The sequence below is a fragment of the Brienomyrus brachyistius genome, unplaced genomic scaffold, assembly GCF_023856365.1.
Source record: "Brienomyrus brachyistius isolate T26 unplaced genomic scaffold, BBRACH_0.4 scaffold44, whole genome shotgun sequence".
NCBI lineage: Eukaryota > Metazoa > Chordata > Actinopteri > Osteoglossiformes > Mormyridae > Brienomyrus > Brienomyrus brachyistius.
In genome coordinates this window covers 1745996-1764741 of record NW_026042319.1, presented here as the reverse complement: position 1 = coordinate 1764741, position 18746 = coordinate 1745996, and the positions used below count along the sequence as shown (strand labels likewise).

General features: G+C 54.2%; 1 long non-coding RNA gene across 2 annotated transcripts; it reads left to right on the top strand.

The window, feature by feature from the left end:
- The first annotated feature begins 5 nt into the window (after nucleotides 1-5).
- LOC125722968 (uncharacterized) lies at nucleotides 6-1735 on the top strand. 2 transcript variants are annotated; one of them, XR_007386694.1, is made up of 3 exons: nucleotides 6-139; nucleotides 613-653; nucleotides 859-1735. It is a non-coding gene; the product is annotated as an uncharacterized LOC125722968 (long non-coding RNA). The 2 variants fall into 2 exon arrangements; XR_007386695.1 differs by having other exon boundaries at nucleotides 803-1735.
- The last annotated feature ends 17011 nt before the right edge of the window (nucleotides 1736-18746 follow it).

The window sequence follows — 18746 nt, the reverse complement described above, 5'->3', positions numbered from 1 at the left end:
TGGAACCTGTCCCAGAAAGTCAGGAAGCGCACAGCAGTCCGTGCCCTGCTCGGAACAGAGACAGGGTCCGGGGGGAGGAGAGCAAACGCCGGGCAACGGAGCACCCCCCCCCCCCCGCGCAAGGGGATCACTCAGGCAGGTCATTTTCTCACACGGATCTCGGGAAACCATGCCTTCGGCAGTCTGGAATACCCTGAAATTACGTGTTTATTCTTCGTTTGAAAAGCTTAAGATTATAACATGAGTGTCAAATATAGGGTTCTCCATAAACACCGTAGCCGGCATTGTGTAAAATAAGGCAGAAAAACAATCTTTCCAAAGCAGTTAACTGCCTCATATCTGTAAACCGGTGTCTACAGGCTCAAAGCAAAAGTCGAACACTTTCGCTGAACGCACACATAGAAAACCTGGAATGATTATGCCTGTACTGTTACACTTCGGTTATGGTTGATTGACCGTTGATTGAGTTGAACTGAACTGGTTCTAGTGACATTTGTGTTTTTATTTTTTGCAAACATTAGGCAAATAATTTGTTTGACTGAGTCTCCATTACAGACTGTGATACTTATGAGGCACTAAATGACTCATTCTTACTTGATGTTCTTCAGACAGTGTGGGAGCCATTACCCCGAGGGCAAGTAGGAAGTGAAGAGGTTAGTGTCGGATAATGTTTCCCTATGTTTGTATAAAGGCTCTTTAAAGTAGACCTGGAAAAAGGTCTGAATGTTGTCAAAGAAAATATTATGTCAACATGTCAATAAATGCTTTGATTCAAGCTAAGAAAAACATCTTTCTGATGTAGCCTGTGCTGCACTGTCATTAAAAATGAGCCGTAATGATCCCGCTGTACCTGTGAAGAGGGTTACCATGCAGCGACTGACGTATCATCCGGGATGGGGAAAGCAGCTCGCCGCCGGAACGCCACATCCTGCCGGACCGGGCTGGACACTGACACGACGTGGCTGCGAAGCCACAGGCAGGAAGTCAGTGCTGGTTTGGACGGAGCTCAGGAAGCAGGGAGTGTTTAGCCCAGGCTTCCTGCACCCGCAACTGGGCCTCACACGCCACGTTTCCAACCACTCCTCGTTTTCCGCCAGAGTGAAACCTGCAGCGGTCTTTACCTCGACTGTGCTCCTCCTAGGTGCACTGTTACGTCGACTGTGCTCCTCCTAGGTGCACTGTTACGTCGACTGTGCTCCTCCTAGGTGCACTGTTTCAGAGACTGTGCTCCTCCTAGGTGCAGTGTTACAGAGACTGTGCTCCTCCTAGGTGCACTGTTACAGAGACTGTGCTCCTCCTAGGTGCACTGTTACAGAGACTGTGCAACCAAAGGCTAGTGCCCAACACTTTTTTACTGCCTCAGGTTTAGCTCACTAGGGCAGTTCAGAGGATCCCATGAGACCTGTTATGTCATGCTCTGTTTTATATTAGAGGCCTTTGTGGGTAAATACATGCTTTCTACAAGTTACTGTAATCATGTAATTGAGATTATTTAAGTCGGTGGTTGTTGTGATACTTTGTGGGGGGAAATGGTAACTGTAATTAAACAAAACCATGCAACTGGTGGTCTAATGCTTGGGGCAAAGGAATAGACACTAGGTTCTATTTCTTTTTGGCATAGATTGAAATACGTGTTGTTAGCTGCAAAATCCATGATATTATATGAAACTGAATCAGAGATTGTGCCGGACATCAGCTGCAGTACAGAGTGCTGATTCACTATTATTAACATTTTTCCAGGTCTTGATGGTTTACATGCAGTGTGGTCACTGGTATCACTGGCTGTTATCGTCAGTGGTTCTCCCGCTGCCAGATCACAGTCCCACCCAGTAATCAACAGCTGCCATTTCTGAATTTTTACAGTGAAACCTGCCACCTCACTGCTATACTCTTAGTGTTAAATGAACTCTCGGTATTAACGCTGAATGTGAATAACCTTAACTGAATGAAACCTTCACTCTTAATTCTCAGTGTAATGCCATTCAGGTAGCTGGAGTCATTCCCAAGCACAAATGTTTCCTGAGACACACAGTCTGTAACGTGAAGATCACGCCCAATCAGAATCAGGCAGGGGCCTCCAAACCTCTTGGTAAACAGCACTAAGGACTAGTCTCTTTCATCTATGTTTGGAACACAGAGCCATAAGTAGCCCTCTGCAGAGCTCTGTAATTAGCCAAACCACCACGGAGTGCCGGGAGCACGTCAGCATCAATAAACATTCCCTCACCATGACCGGTGATGCTAATGAACAGGCGCCATCCACAAACGGTGACAAACGGGGACGTCCTGAGCGATTATACCTCGGCCATCAGCAATTGCGAGCCACACCGCGAGCTAGTGGGTTACATAAACCCCAGCTTGCATTACCTCAACCCCAGCAGAAAAGGCCCATTCACTCTGCACGAATGACGGCTAGCTAACTTAACTGTTCTCCATTTAACCTCAGGAACACAGGCGGTGCGAACACACAAACACACGGACGCATGCACAACTCTAAACTCGCTGAGGTTTTGACCGTTTACACACAGCGGTTCACCAAAGGTGTGTATTCTAGACGAATCTCGCTGTCACCGTCCTGACCCCCGTTAGCTCGCCCCCACCCTCTGCGAACAGAAGCCTGGCAAACACACTCGCGCGTCTTTCCAGATGTGAGGTAATATCCTGCACATGGGCAAGCAGGCAAGCTGCGGGACACCAGGAAAAGCTATGCCAGAGATCTACAGCAGTAAAGACTGCACACACATGCTACACACACACACATATACACACACACACATATACACACATAGCTGCAGCTGAATGTATCTGAACATTATATGCCTGCCTGGATTTCTTCCGACATCCAGGCAGGAAAAGTGATGCTTAGGCGAATGGATGACTTGGACTTGTCCTCGTCATCAGTAACATGATGGGCTGTACACTGCTGACTGCAGTCATTGAAAATAAATGGATAAAGACCAGTAAGCACAACATTAATCACAAGAATATATTTGGTAAGTAGGTATTTTTTGCCTTTATTTAACAGGAACATTTAAAACCAACAGTGAAAAACTCCTGATTGTATGGTAGGTCCGCTATAGATTTTGGGTACTCATCCTGCAAGTGGGGAGTCCTCTGATGGGCCCATGAACGTTTGGCAGCGGAAAAATCCAAGAGCCTGTGGTCCGCTGCTTCTCAGCTGATCTTGCAGGGTTTGCTGGACGTTTTAACAGCCCCAGACAGTGGCGGTTTCTGCTGAGTGACTCACTCCCCAAGAAGGCAGAACACATCACGTAATATGGGGAGTTGGTAGCGAGACAGAGTAGGAAAGATCATCTCCTTAGTCACGGAGACTGATGTGGAGACTAATGTGGAGATATGATGTGGAGACTGACGTGGAGACTGATGTGGAGATATGATGTGGAGACTGATGTGGAGACTGATATGGAGATATGATGTGGAGACTGATGTGGAGACTGATGTGGAGATATGATGTGGAGACTGATGTAGAGATATGATGTGGAGATATGATGTGGAGACTGATGTGGAGATATGATGTGGAGACCGATGTGGAGATATGATGTAGAGACTGCCATGTTTCTTTGTGTCTTCTGCTCCTCTTCCGCAGAAAGAACGTTTCAGGTGGAGACAGTGAACAGGAGCACGGTGGCGGGGGTTTGGGAAGTGAAGACGCGTTTGGGGGAGGGGGTTTCCTTTTCAGGGCTTACGGGGACACAGGCACAACTGAAAATGCGAAGGTGGGAAACGGAGAATGGAGCCACAGCAGAATACTGTAGGGTGCCGAGTGACATTAGGGCTGTGGCACTGACTGTAATGGGCACACGACATGGCCGTCGCCGCCATTAAGTCTGAGGGGGACGTGCCCCCCTCACATCTCATAATAATTTGTTTGGACCCCCCACATTTAACATAAAATATTAGTGTTATGCCAGTGTCCCCCTCCCACATTCAAAATACTTTTGACGCCCCTGCACACGCTCACCGCACTGTGCCTCCACCCTCCTTCTCACCAAAGGCAGCCGGGGGGGCGGGGGGGGGGGGGGTGCATAAGAGGTGTTTTATGAGAAGCTCACCAGACATTTGGCTGAAACCACGGCAGGAATGGACACCCCAGGTAAACAGTGATGTCATGCGGGGGCTCTGGCTGCCACTCAGCACTCTGGTGCATTTTCTCTCACAATCATCATTCGCTTTTTTTCCTTTTAATTTCAGAGACTCGGTTTGTCCACAAGGCCTTTGGGATGACGTGTCCAGGGTGGGGCTGGGGCCAACAAGGAAAAAACCCTTAACTGCCAGGTCATCTCAGCCCCCAAAAACCCCATTCATCTACTCTTCATCTGCAAGACACAGGTCACCAGAAGAATCTACCATAGGGGAAAGTATGGAGGCCGCTTGCTCATAACGTTTGTGTCCAGCAGTGACCTGCTGTCCTGTATAGGGTGTTCCTCTGCCTTGTGTCCTGTGTTTGTCATATAAACCCATCCAAACATGAAGTTAATTAGCATACAGGCACCCAAAGCAAAAAAATAAAAAATAATTCACAGTTTCACTTTCATCTGATTTTGGAGATGGCTGTTTGTATCCTACCGCTGCACGGTGTCGTGGAAACACTACCTCAGTTCTCATAATATAAACTTCCTCTGTTTCCATACACACATGCTTAACCGCAGAGGAAATTGGAATATTTGATACCCAGCAGTGATAGTTTTACCCATTATTGGTCAATTCCAACTCAACAGAGGAGTGGGTGATGCTGTAGTACTGGCACTGTGCCTCATATATGCAGGGTAATGCAAAGCCTTTCTTTTCACAGTAACATTAACATTTCTCCTAAACTTGCAATAAGCAGCAAGAACTTATTTAATGCAGCTGGACAGGCATGAGCCGAAGCCCTTAGGTGTGACGACGGAGGCCAGCAGGGTATGTATTTTCAACGTCAGTGATCAGGAGTGTCTGTCTTTGTGATGGGCTTTTTGACTCTTCGGACGCACCTGGGCAGCAACAAGGGCCTGGATCTTTCCATCCATAGTCACGTGTGCCACTCGCTGGCCCGGAGCGTCGGGCGGCTCTGCCTCACTCCGCACGGCCTCGCCAGGATACAAGCCAGCAGCTTAGGAACTGCTGGAAAATTCCACTGTGTCATGTGGACTTTCGCTCCGTTCGTGACGCTGATGCGTTAAAACGCGTCACTGGACAGCCAGAGGCACAGTGAGGCACTGTAGATGTTGGCATGTCGAGCACCAATTATAACAGCTGTTGAACTTTGACCCCGAGCCAAGGTCAGAAAAACTACTCCGCAAAGAACTAAAATCTGAAATATAGTGCCAGAACTGAGTAGTTTGTGTTTAGAACAGAAATTTTGGCCTTCCTGTGTTGAACATTTGAGGCGTGACATTTAATTAAAATAAGAACAAACACGCCTTGCGGTGACTCCGGCGGAGGGGGGGGGGGGGGGGGGATGGGAGGCAGAATCATGGTGCAACGAGTCTGCAGTGCTTGAGTGATGTGGTTTCCATTTAAACAGCCTCAATGTCACACATGTCACATGACCAGGCTGGTTACACGGCTGTGGGAGTCACACACAGAGGCCACACGAGGCAGTTTTGTTCACACTGTCGCCCTTCATCCACAAGCAGTAAGCCTCCCCAGGCAGTAAGCCCCCCGAGGCAGTAAGCCTCCCCAGGCAGTAAGCCTCCCCAGGCAGTAAGCCCCCCCAGGCAGTAAGCCTCCCCAGGCAGTAAGCCCCCCGTGGCAGTAAGCCTCCCCAGGCAGTAAGCCCCCCGAGGCAGTAAGCCTCCCCAGGCAGTAAGCCCCCCGAGGCAGTAAGCCTCCCCAGGCAGTAAGCCTCCCCAGGCAGTAAGCCCCCCGAGGCAGTAAGCCCCCCCAGGCAGTAAGCCCCCCGAGGCAGTAAGCCTCCCCAGGCAGTAACCCCCCCGAGGCAGTAAGCCCCCCGAGGCAGTAAGCCTCCCCAGGCAGTAAGCCTCCCCAGGCAGTAAGCCTCCCAAGGCAGTAAGCCCCCCGTGGCAGTAAGCCTCCCCAGGCAGTAAGCCCCCCGTGGCAGTAAGCCTCCCCAGGCAGTAAGCCCCCCGAGGCAGTAAGCCTCCCCAGGCAGTAAGCCCCCCGAGGCAGTAAGCCTCCCCAGGCAGTAAGCCTCCCCAGGCAGTAAGCCCCCCGAGGCAGTAAGCCTCCCCAGGCAGTAAGCCCCCCGTGGCAGTAAGCCCCCCGTGGCAGTAAGCCTTCCCAGGCAGTAAGCCCCCCGTGGCAGTAAGCCTCCCCAGGCAGTAAGCCTTCCCAGGCAGTAAGCCCCCCGTGGCAGTAAGCCTTCCCAGGCAGTAAGCCCCCCATGGCAGTAAGCCTCCCCAGGCAGTAAGCCTTCCCAGGCAGTAAGCCCCCCGAGGCAGTAAACCTCCCCAGGCAGTAAGCCCCCCGAGGCAGTAAGCCTCCCCAGGCAGTAAGCCCCCCGAGGCAGTAAGCCTCCCCAGGCAGTAAGCCCCCCGAGGCAGTAAGCCTCCCCAGGCAGTAAGCCTCCCCAGGCAGTAAGCCCCCCGAGGCAGTAAGCCTCCCCAGGCAGTAAGCCTCCCCAGGCAGTAAGCCCCCCGAGGCAGTAAGCCTCCTCAGGCAGTAAGCCTCCCCAGGCAGTAAGCCTCCCTAGGCAGTAAGCCCCCCGAGGCAGTAAGCCTCCCCAGGCAGTAAGCCCCCCGAGGCAGTAAGCCTCCTCAGGCAGTAAGCCTCCCCAGGCAGTAAGCCCCCCGAGGCAGTAAGCCTCCCCAGGCAGTAAGCCTCCCCAGGCAGTAAGCCCCCCGAGGCAGTAAGCCTCCTCAGGCAGTAAGCCTCCCCAGGCAGTAAGCCCCCCGAGGCAGTAAGCCTCCCCAGGCAGTAAGCCTCCCCAGGCAGTAAGCCCCCCGAGGCAGTAAGCCTCCCCAGGCAGTAAGCCTCCCCAGGCAGTAAGCCTCCCCAGGCAGTAAGCCCCCCGAGGCAGTAAGCCTCCCCAGGCAGTAAGCCTCCCCAGGCAGTAAGCCCCCCGAGGCAGTAAGCCTCCCCAGGCAGTAAGCCTCCCCAGGCAGTAAGCCTCCCCAGGCAGTAAGCCTCCCCGAGGCAGTAAGCCCCCTGAGGCAGTAAGCCTCCCCAGGCAGTAAGCCTCCCCAGGCAGTAAGCCCCCCGAGGCAGTAAGCCTCCCCAGGCAGTAAGCCCCCCAGGCAGTAAGCCCCCCAGGCAGTAAGCCTCCCCAGGCAGTAAGCCCCCTCAGGCAGTAAGCCCCCGAGGCAGTAAGCCTCCCCAGGCAGTAAGCCTCCCCAGGCAGTAAGCCCCCCGAGGCAGTAAACCTCCCCAGGCAGTAAGCCTCCCCAGGCAGTAAGCCCCCCGAGGCAGTAAGCCTCCCCAGGCAGTAAGCCTCCCCAGGCAGTAAGCCCCCCGAGGCAGTAAGCCTCCCCAGGCAGTAAGCCTCCCCAGGCAGTAAGCCCCCCGAGGCAGTAAGCCTCCCCAGGCAGTAAGCCTCCCCAGGCAGTAAGCCCCCCGAGGCAGTAAGCCTCCCCAGGCAGTAAGCCTCCCCAGGCAGTAAGCCCCCCGAGGCAGTAAGCCTCCCCAGGCAGTAAGCCTCCCCAGGCAGTAAGCCCCCCGAGGCAGTAAGCCTCCCCAGGCAGTAATCCTCCCCAGGCAGTAAGCCTCCCCAGGCAGTAAGCCCCCCAGGCAGTAAGCCTCCCCAGGCAGTAAGCCCCCCCAGGCAGTAAGCCCCCCGAGGCAGTAAACCTCCCCAGGCAGTAAGCCTCCGAGGCAGTAAGCCTCCCCAGGCAGTAAGCCTCCCCAGGCAGTAAGCCTCCCCAGGCAGTAAGCCTCCCCAGGCAGTAAGCCCCCCGAGGCAGTAAGCCTCCCCAGGCAGTAAGCCCCCCGAGGCAGTAAGCCTCCCCAGGCAGTAAGCCTCCCCAGGCAGTAAGCCTTCCCAGGCAGTAAGCCCCCCGAGGCAGTAAACCTCCCCAGGCAGTAAGCCTCCGAGGCAATAAGCCTCCCCAGGCAGTAAGCCTCCCCAGGCAGTAAGCCTCCCCAGGCAGTAAGCCTCCCCAGGCAGTAAGCCCCCGAGGCAGTAAGCCTCCCCAGGCAGTAAGCCCCCCGAGGCAGTAAGCCTCCCCAGGCAGTAAGCCCCCCCAGGCAGTAAGCCTCCCCAGGCAGTAAGCCTCCCCAGGCAGTAAGCCCCCCGAGGCAGTAAGCCTCCCCAGGCAGTAAGCCTCCCCAGGCAGTAAGCCCCCCGAGGCAGTAAGCCTCCCCAGGCAGTAAGCCCCCCGAGGCAGTAAGCCTCCCCAGGCAGTAAGCCCCCCGAGGCAGTAAGCCTCCCCAGGCAGTAAGCCTCCCCAGGCAGTAAGCCCCCCGAGGCAGTAAGCCTCCCCAGGCAGTAAGCCTCCCCAGGCAGTAAGCCCCCCGAGGCAGTAAGCCTCCCCAGGCAGTAAGCCCCCCGAGGCAGTAAGCCTCCCCAGGCAGTAAGCCCCCCGAGGCAGTAAGCCTCCCCAGGCAGTAAGCCTCCCCAGGCAGTAAGCCCCCCGAGGCAGTAAGCCTCCCCAGGCAGTAAGCCTCCCCAGGCAGTAAGCCCCCCGAGGCAGTAAGCCTCCCCAGGCAGTAAGCCCCCCGAGGCAGTAAGCCTCCCCAGGCAGTAAGCCTCCCCAGGCAGTAAGCCCCCCGAGGCAGTAAGCCTCCCCAGGCAGTAAGCCCCCCGAGGCAGTAAGCCTCCCCAGGCAGTAAGCCCCCCGAGGCAGTAAGCCTCCCCAGGCAGTAAGCCTCCCCAGGCAGTAAGCCCCCCGAGGCAGTAAGCCTCCCCAGGCAGTAAGCCCCCCGAGGCAGTAAGCCTCCCCAGGCAGTAAGCCTCCCCAGGCAGTAAGCCCCCCGAGGCAGTAAGCCTCCCCAGGCAGTAAGCCCCCCGAGGCAGTAAGCCCCCCCAGGCAGTAAGCCTCCCCAGGCAGTAAGCCCCCCGAGGCAGTAAGCCTCCCCAGGCAGTAAGCCCCCCGAGGCAGTAAGCCTCCCCAGGCAGTAAGCCTCCCCAGGCAGTAAGCCTTGTCCTGCTGTAGCTTTACTCCCCATCCCAAAGCGCCTTGGCAAGTGACTGGAAGTAAAAGCCGTCTGTGTGACGAATGTTACTGAAACCTTTGCCCCCACCCTGCCAGACTTGTAAAGTGAGTCACGTCTGTGAGGAAGTGGGAACTACATTGCACTGCAAAAAAGCACATAGTTCTTACTATAACTCAATGTCACGGCAGGAATTTTCAACATGGTAAAGCCGGAATTTCTATTTTAAATTCTAGAAGTGGTCAGTTTCTGGCAAAATTGTTCAAATTTTAGTTCTTTATAGATTACTTTTGCTGACCTCAGCTTCATCCAAAATGATTTATACAAAGGTTGTGTGTTCTGGCAGATTGTAGGCTAGCGATAACAGAACCAGGATCTCAGTGATCCAGTTCTAACCATCAATCAAACTGAGGGTTTTACACAAATCGCTCAAAGACAGGATAGCCAACATGGTATGATCACACTAATGATAGTATTCATGCAACACATCATAAAACATTTCATATCAGGATTTCTGGCTCAGTTTTATAAGACATTGCTTTACTCATTTAGTTCTCGTCTTGGCTACTGAAGTAGAGCCCAAAGTGAGTGCATTATTTTTAAAAAGCACATACATGTTGGTTTTTCCACTTTTGGAAATCATCGTCTGCTCAACACTTCATTAATATGCGACACAGATGGGCCGAGTACTGCGGACACTCCTGTCTGTCATGTCCAGTGGGATGTGGGGGGTGGGTGGCGACAGGTGTTACCTTCCTCAAAGGAGGATTGCTGCCCTGCCCTGTAATACAGAGTGATGGGGGGGGGGCTCATTAGCAGCCAGCCTGTCCATGGACCAGAGTTCAGGCCCCAAGTCTCCCCATTCAAAGACAACCTGCCTTAACAAAACGGTGCTCAGTCGGGGCTGGATGTAAGTGCAGGTCCAATTCGCCAACCCGAGTACGGGCCACAGATTGGCCAGTCGCAAGCTGCCTTTGGTAGAGCTGTTAGCCGGCTGTGAGTTTTACACAGAATATGAGCTGCTCGCCTCACCTCGCTTAATCAGAACCGGCCTGCAGCAGGAAGCCAGCAGGGGGCTGGGGGCCGGGGGCTGGGGGCCTGGGGCAGGGGGCTGGGGGCCGGGGGCAGGTCGCCCAAACACAAACATTATGCCAGGCGTCAAAACAGAAATGTTTCCTTCTCTAATCAAAGCAAAGTGGGTGGGGCCTAGCGAGCCCCCGACCCACCCACCTACAGGCAGTGTCCTTCGGGCACACTTCACTGCTGATTACTGCACACAGCTGCAGTGGCAAACAACCAAAACGACTTAAATAAGGAAACAATTATTGCAAAAACAGCTGAAACATGTGCTGCTGATAATACTGTCTGGCTATTGGGCAAAATGAATTAATCTTGAAATCTGGAACTGCCTCAAACATTAAACCATCTAATCAAATTCATCTCTCCTAATACATCATTTTCTACCTCAGATCCCTGTGGCCGCACTGGAAGTCTGTCTCTGGGCTGTGTTCCCTCTCGCCATCATAATGCCATAATACTTTGCATGCTTGATTACCACCCAACCTAGCTGTGATTGTTTTCTGTCTGTATCCCTCTGCTCCAGCGTGTCGTCACTTTGCTCTTTGGTTATAGGAGACTCACGCTTATGATATCATGCATTAAACTTTGATGGTTATTTTTCCCCGCTGTGCTCAGGCGCTGTGCTCAGGTACTATACTCGAGTACCATACTGGATGTGCTGTAGCCCTCATGCTCTGCAGACACAGCTGGCCTGGGAGGGGTGGGGCATAAGCCCCTTGTTTTATCGCTCATAAAGAGGCAGCCCAAGCGGTCGATGGTTCCAAAGCGTGCCAGAGGAAATCCCGTGAACGTGCCTGACACCAAGTCAGCGGCTTACAATCCCAGGCTCCATATTCCAAAAACCCGAACCGATTGCCAACACCAGAGATGGGAAGTTCAGGTCCAGAGAGTGAAAGTCCAGACCAAGACTTTGTTTCAACCAACCAGTTGAGTATTAAAAAGATACGGTCACAGGGTACTGAACTGGTTGATTGAAATCAAATCTTTGGTCTGGACTTAGAGTTTCTGGACCGGAATTACCCATCTCTGGCTAACAGGAGCCCTGAGAATGGATGCCTCCAACTTGCTACAACTTCCAGCAGGTCTTAGACAAAATGTGGCCAAGACTGATCTGTGTGCGTATGTGTCCATGTTCTGCTGGAAACTAAGGCCCGGCCTCCTGTGGCAGAGATACCACTGTTTCTGTCTCAGAACCGCAGGGTCCATGGAGCGAAACATGGAGAAAGATGCGTTGCCCATAGCAACAGGTATCCAACAGAGACCATTTGTGGTCTGTGGTCTAGCTGGTACAATTATGGTCCGTGGTCTTGTTGGTACTCTATCCTCATGCTGAATAAGCCAGTCTGAGCAGGTTCCTTCACTGGTTTTAGAGAGAAGCTAGAGAGAATTATCCCATGTTTCATGAGCTCGGTCTAGAAAAAGACGTTAAGAACTCCTCTCTCTCTTCTAGGTGGGAGCATAGCTGTCGCTATGGTGATTTAGCTTCATGAAGTCAATACCTGTGGGCAGTTAGTAACTGGCTTCATATTGCTATGGTCCTGCTCCCATATTTCAGCGGTCGTGGGGTAATAACAGACATCTGAGGGCACTGGTTGGGGCTGGCATGGAGACAAGCCGAAATGGCTTCAGGTTCCACTAATGCAAAGAGCTTTGCCCAAACACCATATAACTGATAGTGCTGATGTGAGCCGAGAGCCGCAAGCTCCAAGGAGAAAGTACATATAAAAAATAGATGTAGTGCTCAGCAAATACTGGAGTAACTCAGTCATACTCCACCGCACATGTACAAAAACATACCATGACAGAAAGGTGGCCGCGGAGAGTTAAACAGCAACATAAATTGTGATTTAAGTTTCTGACTGTGCATCACACGCCTGCCAATTCCCCATCAGCTCTGTGCTCTGGTGATCAGTCGTTAGTGAACTGGACAGCACACTGTTCCGATAACCAACCCGAATCCCAGTCCTTTCTCTAGTCCTGTCATTTTCCATTTTTGAACCCCGCTGTGTGTATAATTTGAAGCTGACGGCATTTTTTTCATGTAGACATAAGCAGATGTGAGCTCTTCTCGAGCCTGAGAATCCGGCTGGTAGGCCTGGGAGTCTATGCTCGGCCTGAGAGTCCGGCTGGCCGGCCCGGGAGTCTATGCTCGGCCTGAGAGTCTGGCTGACCGGCCTGGGAGTCTATGCTCGGCCTGAGAGTCCTGCTGGTTGGCCTGGGAGTCTATGCTCGGCCTGAGAGTCCTGCTGGTTGGCCTGGGAGTCTATGCTCGGCCTGAGAGTCCGGCTGGCCGGCCCGGGAGTCTATGCTCGGCCTGAGAGTCCGGCTGGCCGGCCCGGGAGTCTATGCTCGGCCTGAGAGTCTGGCTGACCGGCCCGGGAGTCTATGCTCGGCCTGAGAGTCTGGCTGACTGGCCTGGGAGGCCGCACAGAGCCAGCCTGGCCACCATCTTCTCCTTTGAATCGCTCCTCCTCGTCCCTCTGGGGATACATCATTCTCATGTTCTCACAGTATCTCCTGGCCATGCTGAGAGGGGAAGTTTTAAACTACAACCCGATGTTTATGGTGGAGGGGGGCCCCAGCTTTCATCTAGACTTTCAGGCCAATCTGGATTTTTGTGGGTCTTAATGACCCATGACACCAGGCTTCAATTATGGTTTCCGCCCCAGTGCTGGCTAGCATGTCCCAGCTGCCTCTGTTGGCCTCCCAGCTGCCTCTGTTGGCCTCCCAGCTGCCTCTGTTGGCCTCCCAGCTGCCTCTGTTGGCCTCCCAGCTGCCTCTGTTGGCCTCCCAGCTGCCTCTGTTGGCCTCCCAGCTGCCTCTGTTGCACTGATCATTCATCCAGTGATGACAGGTGTTGTCAAAATAAACAGAGACACGATGAGAATGGCTTTGCAGGTCCACCGCCATTATCGTGCACAGAGAACGAAATCCTTTGATCAGACTCACTCTGCTGCAGAAAACACGGTGGCTCTGTGAAAACGGGGAAAGCCGCGGCAGTTAGAACGTTTCCGTCACTTATTCTGAGAACGGCGTATCTGGGGAAACTAATGCTAATGCTAACGCCATTTCATCCCGGGAAAAAGGTCTGAGGCGTCTCCCCCTCCTGTGTTTACATTTCTGCCGCATACAGTAATGACTCGTTAGTGTGGGAGCGACCAGCACATAGTTGGAGGAGTACAGCACCTCCCTGACTGCTCCTGCCGGGGTGGGGGGGGTGCGGGGGGGGGGGGGGGGTCCAGGAAGTGCAGTGGCAGAATTAGTGATGGTGGTGCCGATGGGTGGGTGGGATTCCCAATTGCTGTAAATTATTGTCTTTTTCGTATGTGATGGGGACCAATAAATTAAGCAGCGATTCCCAACCCGGTCCTCAGGAACCCACAGACAGCCCAGATTTTTGATCCTTCCCGGCTTCCAGCACCAAAAACGGTCTCGGGGTCCAAGAGGACTGGGTTGTGACAAACTGAAATACATTGATGAAAGTAAGCAATCTAAACAAGGTTACATTAATAAGCCACTGATTATTCTACCTACACAGGACGCCGGGCTGCCCGCTCTGTTTGAACAGCACATTCCAGAACATTCCATGTGCTGTCATCAGAACAACATTCCGAGTGGAGCCACTGGGAACCCGGGTGTTCTGTCAGTCACCCTCATACCCATAGCGTTTTGGCTTGGTGGGGGGGGTTACCTATGATGACTCTTACACCGTGAAAACCAAATATTATACTCTATTTAAGATGGAAGCTTCGTGATCAGCCTCTCATAATGTGGGAAAGATAATAATAATAATAATAATAATAATAATAACCCCACAGCATGGCCTCAGACCCCCGGGACTTGAGCCTGGGGCCTTGTGTGCTCAGTTTCCTGGGCCAGGCGCTGACCCGGTCATCTGGGAGCATTTGCTAACCTGGAGAACAGCGGCAGAGTGTGTCACAGCCACAGAGACAGGCGGTGGGAGGACAGCCACACGGGCAGGCGGTAGGAGGACAGCCACACGGGCAGGCGGTAGGAGGATAGCCACACGGACAGGCGGTGGGAGGACAGCCACACGGACAGGCGGTGGGAGGACAGCCACACGGGCAGGCGGTGGGAGGACAGCCACACGGGCAGGCGGTGGGAGGACAGCCACACGGACAGGCGGTGGGAGGACAGCCACACGGACAGGAGGTGGGAGGACAGCCACACGGACAGGAGGTAGGAGGACAGCCACACGGACAGGCGGTGGGAGGACAGCCACACGGGCAGGAGGTAGGAGGACAGCCACACGGACAGGCGGTAGGAGGACAGCCACACGGACAGGCGGTGGGAGGACAGCCACACGGGCAGGCGGTGGGAGGACAGCCACACGGACAGGAGGTAGGAGGACAGCCACACGGGCAGGCGGTAGGAGGACAGCCACACGGACAGGAGGTAGGAGGACAGCCACACGGACAGGCGGTGGGAGGACAGCCACACGGGCAGGAGGTGGGAGGACAGCCACACGGACAGGAGGTAGGAGGACAGCCACACGGGCAGGCGGTAGGAGGACAGCCACACGGACAGGAGGTAGGAGGACAGCCACACGGACAGGAGGTAGGAGGACAGCCACACGGACAGGCGGTGGGAGGACAGCCACACGGACAGGAGGTGGGAGGACAGCCACACGGGCAGGCGGTAGGAGGACAGCCACACGGACAGGAGGTAGGAGGACAGCCACACGGACAGGCGGTGGGAGGACAGCCACACGGGCAGGAGGTGGGAGGACAGCCACACGGGCAGGAGGTAGGAGGACAGCCACACGGGCAGGCGGTAGGAGGACAGCCACACGGACAGGAGGTAGGAGGACAGCCACACGGGCAGGCGGTAGGAGGACAGCCACACGGACAGGAGGTAGGAGGACAGCCACACGGACAGGCGGTGGGAGGACAGCCACACGGACAGGCGGTGGGAGGACAGCCACACGGACAGGAGGTGGGAGGACAGCCACACGGACAGGCGGTGGGAGGACAGCCACACGGGCAGGCGGTGGGAGGACAGCCACACGGGCAGGAGGTGGGAGGACAGCCACACGGACAGGCGGTGGGAGGACAGCCACACGGACAGGCGGTGGGAGGACAGCCACACGGGCAGGCGGTGGGAGGACAGCCACACGGACAGGCGGTGGGAGGACAGCCACACGGGCAGGCGGTGGGAGGACAGCCACACGGACAGGCGGTGGGAGGACAGCCACACGGACAGGCGGTGGGAGGACAGCCACACGGGCAGGCGGTGGGAGGACAGCCACACGGACAGGCGGTGGGAGGACAGCCACACGGGCAGGCGGTGGGAGGACAGCCACACGGACAGGCGGTGGGAGGACAGCCACACGGGCAGGCGGTGGGAGGACAGCCACACGGGCAGGAGGTGGGAGGACAGCCACACGGACAGGCGGTGGGAGGACAGCCACACGGGCAGGAGGTGGGAGGACAGCCACACGGACAGGCGGTAGGAGGACAGCCACACGGACAGGCGGTGGGAGGACAGCCACACGGACAGGCGGTGGGAGGACAGCCACACGGGCAGGAGGTAGGAGGACAGCCACACGGGCAGGAGGTAGGAGGACAGCCACACGGACAGGCGGTGGGAGGACAGCCACACGGGCAGGCGGTGGGAGGACAGCCACACGGGCAGGAGGTAGGAGGACAGCCACACGGGCAGGAGGTGGGAGGACAGCCACACGGACAGGCGGTGGGAGGACAGCCACACGGGCAGGAGGTAGGAGGACAGCCACACGGACAGGCGGTGGGAGGACAGCCACACGGACAGGCGGTGGGAGGACAGCCACACGGGCAGGAGGTAGGAGGACAGCCACACGGGCAGGAGGTAGGAGGACAGCCACACGGACAGGCGGTGGGAGGACAGCCACACGGACAGGCGGTGGGAGGACAGCCACACGGGCAGGAGGTGGGAGGACAGCCACACGGGCAGGCGGTAGGAAAAAGGCCCAGAGCTGAAGGAGACCATATAGCAGGAGGGGCTCTGCCAAGTGCTATAAAGGATTCCGCCATCATTGGGCTCCTGAAACAAGGTGGCTTGTGTGTCCCTGGGCAGCGGCAAGGCTGTTTTTCCAAATCGTTTTGTTATTTTAGATTTTTTTTTATAAGCGGTAAAATATCTGATGTCTTGCCTGAGCTAAACATGGTTGTGGAGTTTGTTTACAGCTGCAGGTGCTCTGCGTTGCTTGCTCGCTGTTTGGGGTCAAACGACACCAGACCCATTCAGATTTTGCAGGTTTTTGCCCCCCGAAAAAAAATCCAGTTTTCAAAACACTCCCTGTCAGATTTCACATTTCCCACTTCGTTTGCCCAATATGGCCCAAGGCCGAGCTCCGTCTGTGCCAATGGCCCCGAAAGTCCTCATTCAGACGTCAGATCTGGGAAGCCCAGTGGGGCGAAGCGGAGGCGCATGGGTCTGCTGATGCCACACGCTGCCATCGCGGGAGCAGGTGGGTGGGGCATACCTGCCCTGCGGGAATCAGACGAGTTTTCTGCACATTAGTGACCGTCACACTCCACTGGGGAGTGAAGCTGCAATGTTTTCATTCAGCGTTCCTGTCTCCTCGCATGTCACAAATTAACAAAACAAACAATTTAGACAGATAATGCAAAAATACCTATTCCCACAAATTACTGTCGGCGAGTCACTGACGTTGTAAACATCCAGCAAAGGGACCTGTTAAGGCCACCATCTTAGCTGGCCATTCGAACTGCTGTTACGCCAGGGAGCCGCTCAGGACGGCCATGGGGGAGAAATGCATACGACGTTCAGCATGCCTTCGAAAGTTGGGTTTTCCTTGGTTAAATCATGAACAAACAGCAGAACATGTGCCTCGATTAGAGCACAGGATGCTGGGAAATGGGCAATGAGGAAGAACAGCCGGCTACCAGAAACCCTGCTAATGGATGAGCTGTTTGTGAAAATGCTTTCATGAAGACGTCCCCTGTGGGGAGGAGACGGGGGAGGAGCTGGGAAACGCCAGGGGTCCGGACTGGAGGGTAAAGAATGAATAATGGAGATGAAATCTTGCAGTGCCTAATTCATGCCTAATTCCTCAGCACTGCTCTCAGCAGCGATGTCAGTGCATTTAGGAGCAGAGTCCGGTAATACGGGCTCTAACAGTGCTGCCCCTGGGGTGTCCAGCCGCCCTGGCTGCTTGTGGATAATGTCAGACATAATCATCAGCCCTGTGACGGTAATTAACAGGACAGCAGAGCAGCAGTAGCCGATTCCCTGGCATGGCACTTCCTGGTATATGTCTCTTTTTTCCTTTTGGCATTTCCTAAGCCCTGCTCTCCAGCCATGGTGGGAAACTGGGATCACAAAGTCCGTCCTGATTGGCAGATTCATGCTGCATTGCTCGAATGTCCCAAAGGGCGACCATGAAAAATTCACAAGGAAACATGCTCAATCAACAGCTGGGAATTCTGGGAAACCACCTCTGCACCAGGACTTAAGCGTTTACATTTGAGCGAGATGGCTTCTTTACTCACAGACTCACAGACTGATTATGGTTCCCTTAGCCTCACATCGTCCCCGACGGTCACGCTCTGACCCGCCAGTGGGGGCGTCGCTCCCCAACCCCAGTATAATAACTAAAAAACACTGCACTAATTTGCCTGTGACACAAACACTCTGCACTGCAATCATCTCACAGACAGAGGACCAAAACAAACACCAGGCAAAATCTCAATAAAAAGACACACATTCAGTAGTAGAACCAGAATCATCTTTTTTTACAGCCTGAAACACAGAAGACTCAAAAAACCTATAGATGGGCTCAAACAATACGTTACTCTTCTAGTCAAAGCACTACCCGCATTGGTGACATTAATTAGGTGTCCCATATGCCTGCTATCCAACCCTTTATTCATGTTTTTCATTGTGGCTAACTTGCCGACCAGCTCCAAGCAAAGCAGATAAACAGATTGTGGTCTTCAAAGCTTAGAGAAGCTGTGAGCAAGACGATGAGTGAAGTCAGGTCTTCTGATAACACCTGCATGAACCTTCTAGTGCATGTGCAGACTCAACGTACAGCACAAAAGAGTTTGAACAGCAACCAAAATTTCTACAACGGTTTTTCCAAATTCTCAACAAGGTCAGACAAAGACTTAAGCTACCTCTGGGAGAGGTGACTCATGCATTTAAATTTTAAGAGCTTAACCAATACAGAAAATGTCTATTAACAGAGATTCACGGCTGCAGTGTTTCCAAGAAAGTTTGCAAGACATTTTATGCTTCTCCGTAGGTCCTCCCTGCCATCATTTTGTAATATTCTCACTGGAGCGACCTGTTCTCCATTTGAGCGAGCTCAGTGGCAGTGAGCTCAGTGGCAGTGAGCTCAGTGGCAGTGCTCTCCGTGTGCGACGCAGGGAGTCCATCCACACAGTTCTGATTGAAACACACCGCTGGCCTCAGCTTAAGAATTTTCAAACGACTGCCACTGTGAATTCGTGGATTCGAGCTGTCTCACGCTTCCTGGATGAGAAGTTTCTCATTTGCAAAGTGGAGGGAAATTGTGTCTGAGATGGTTTGTCTGAACGAAAGCTGGGCCCTGCCAGGGAAGCCTGGGACAGAGTCAGACACATACATCTGCT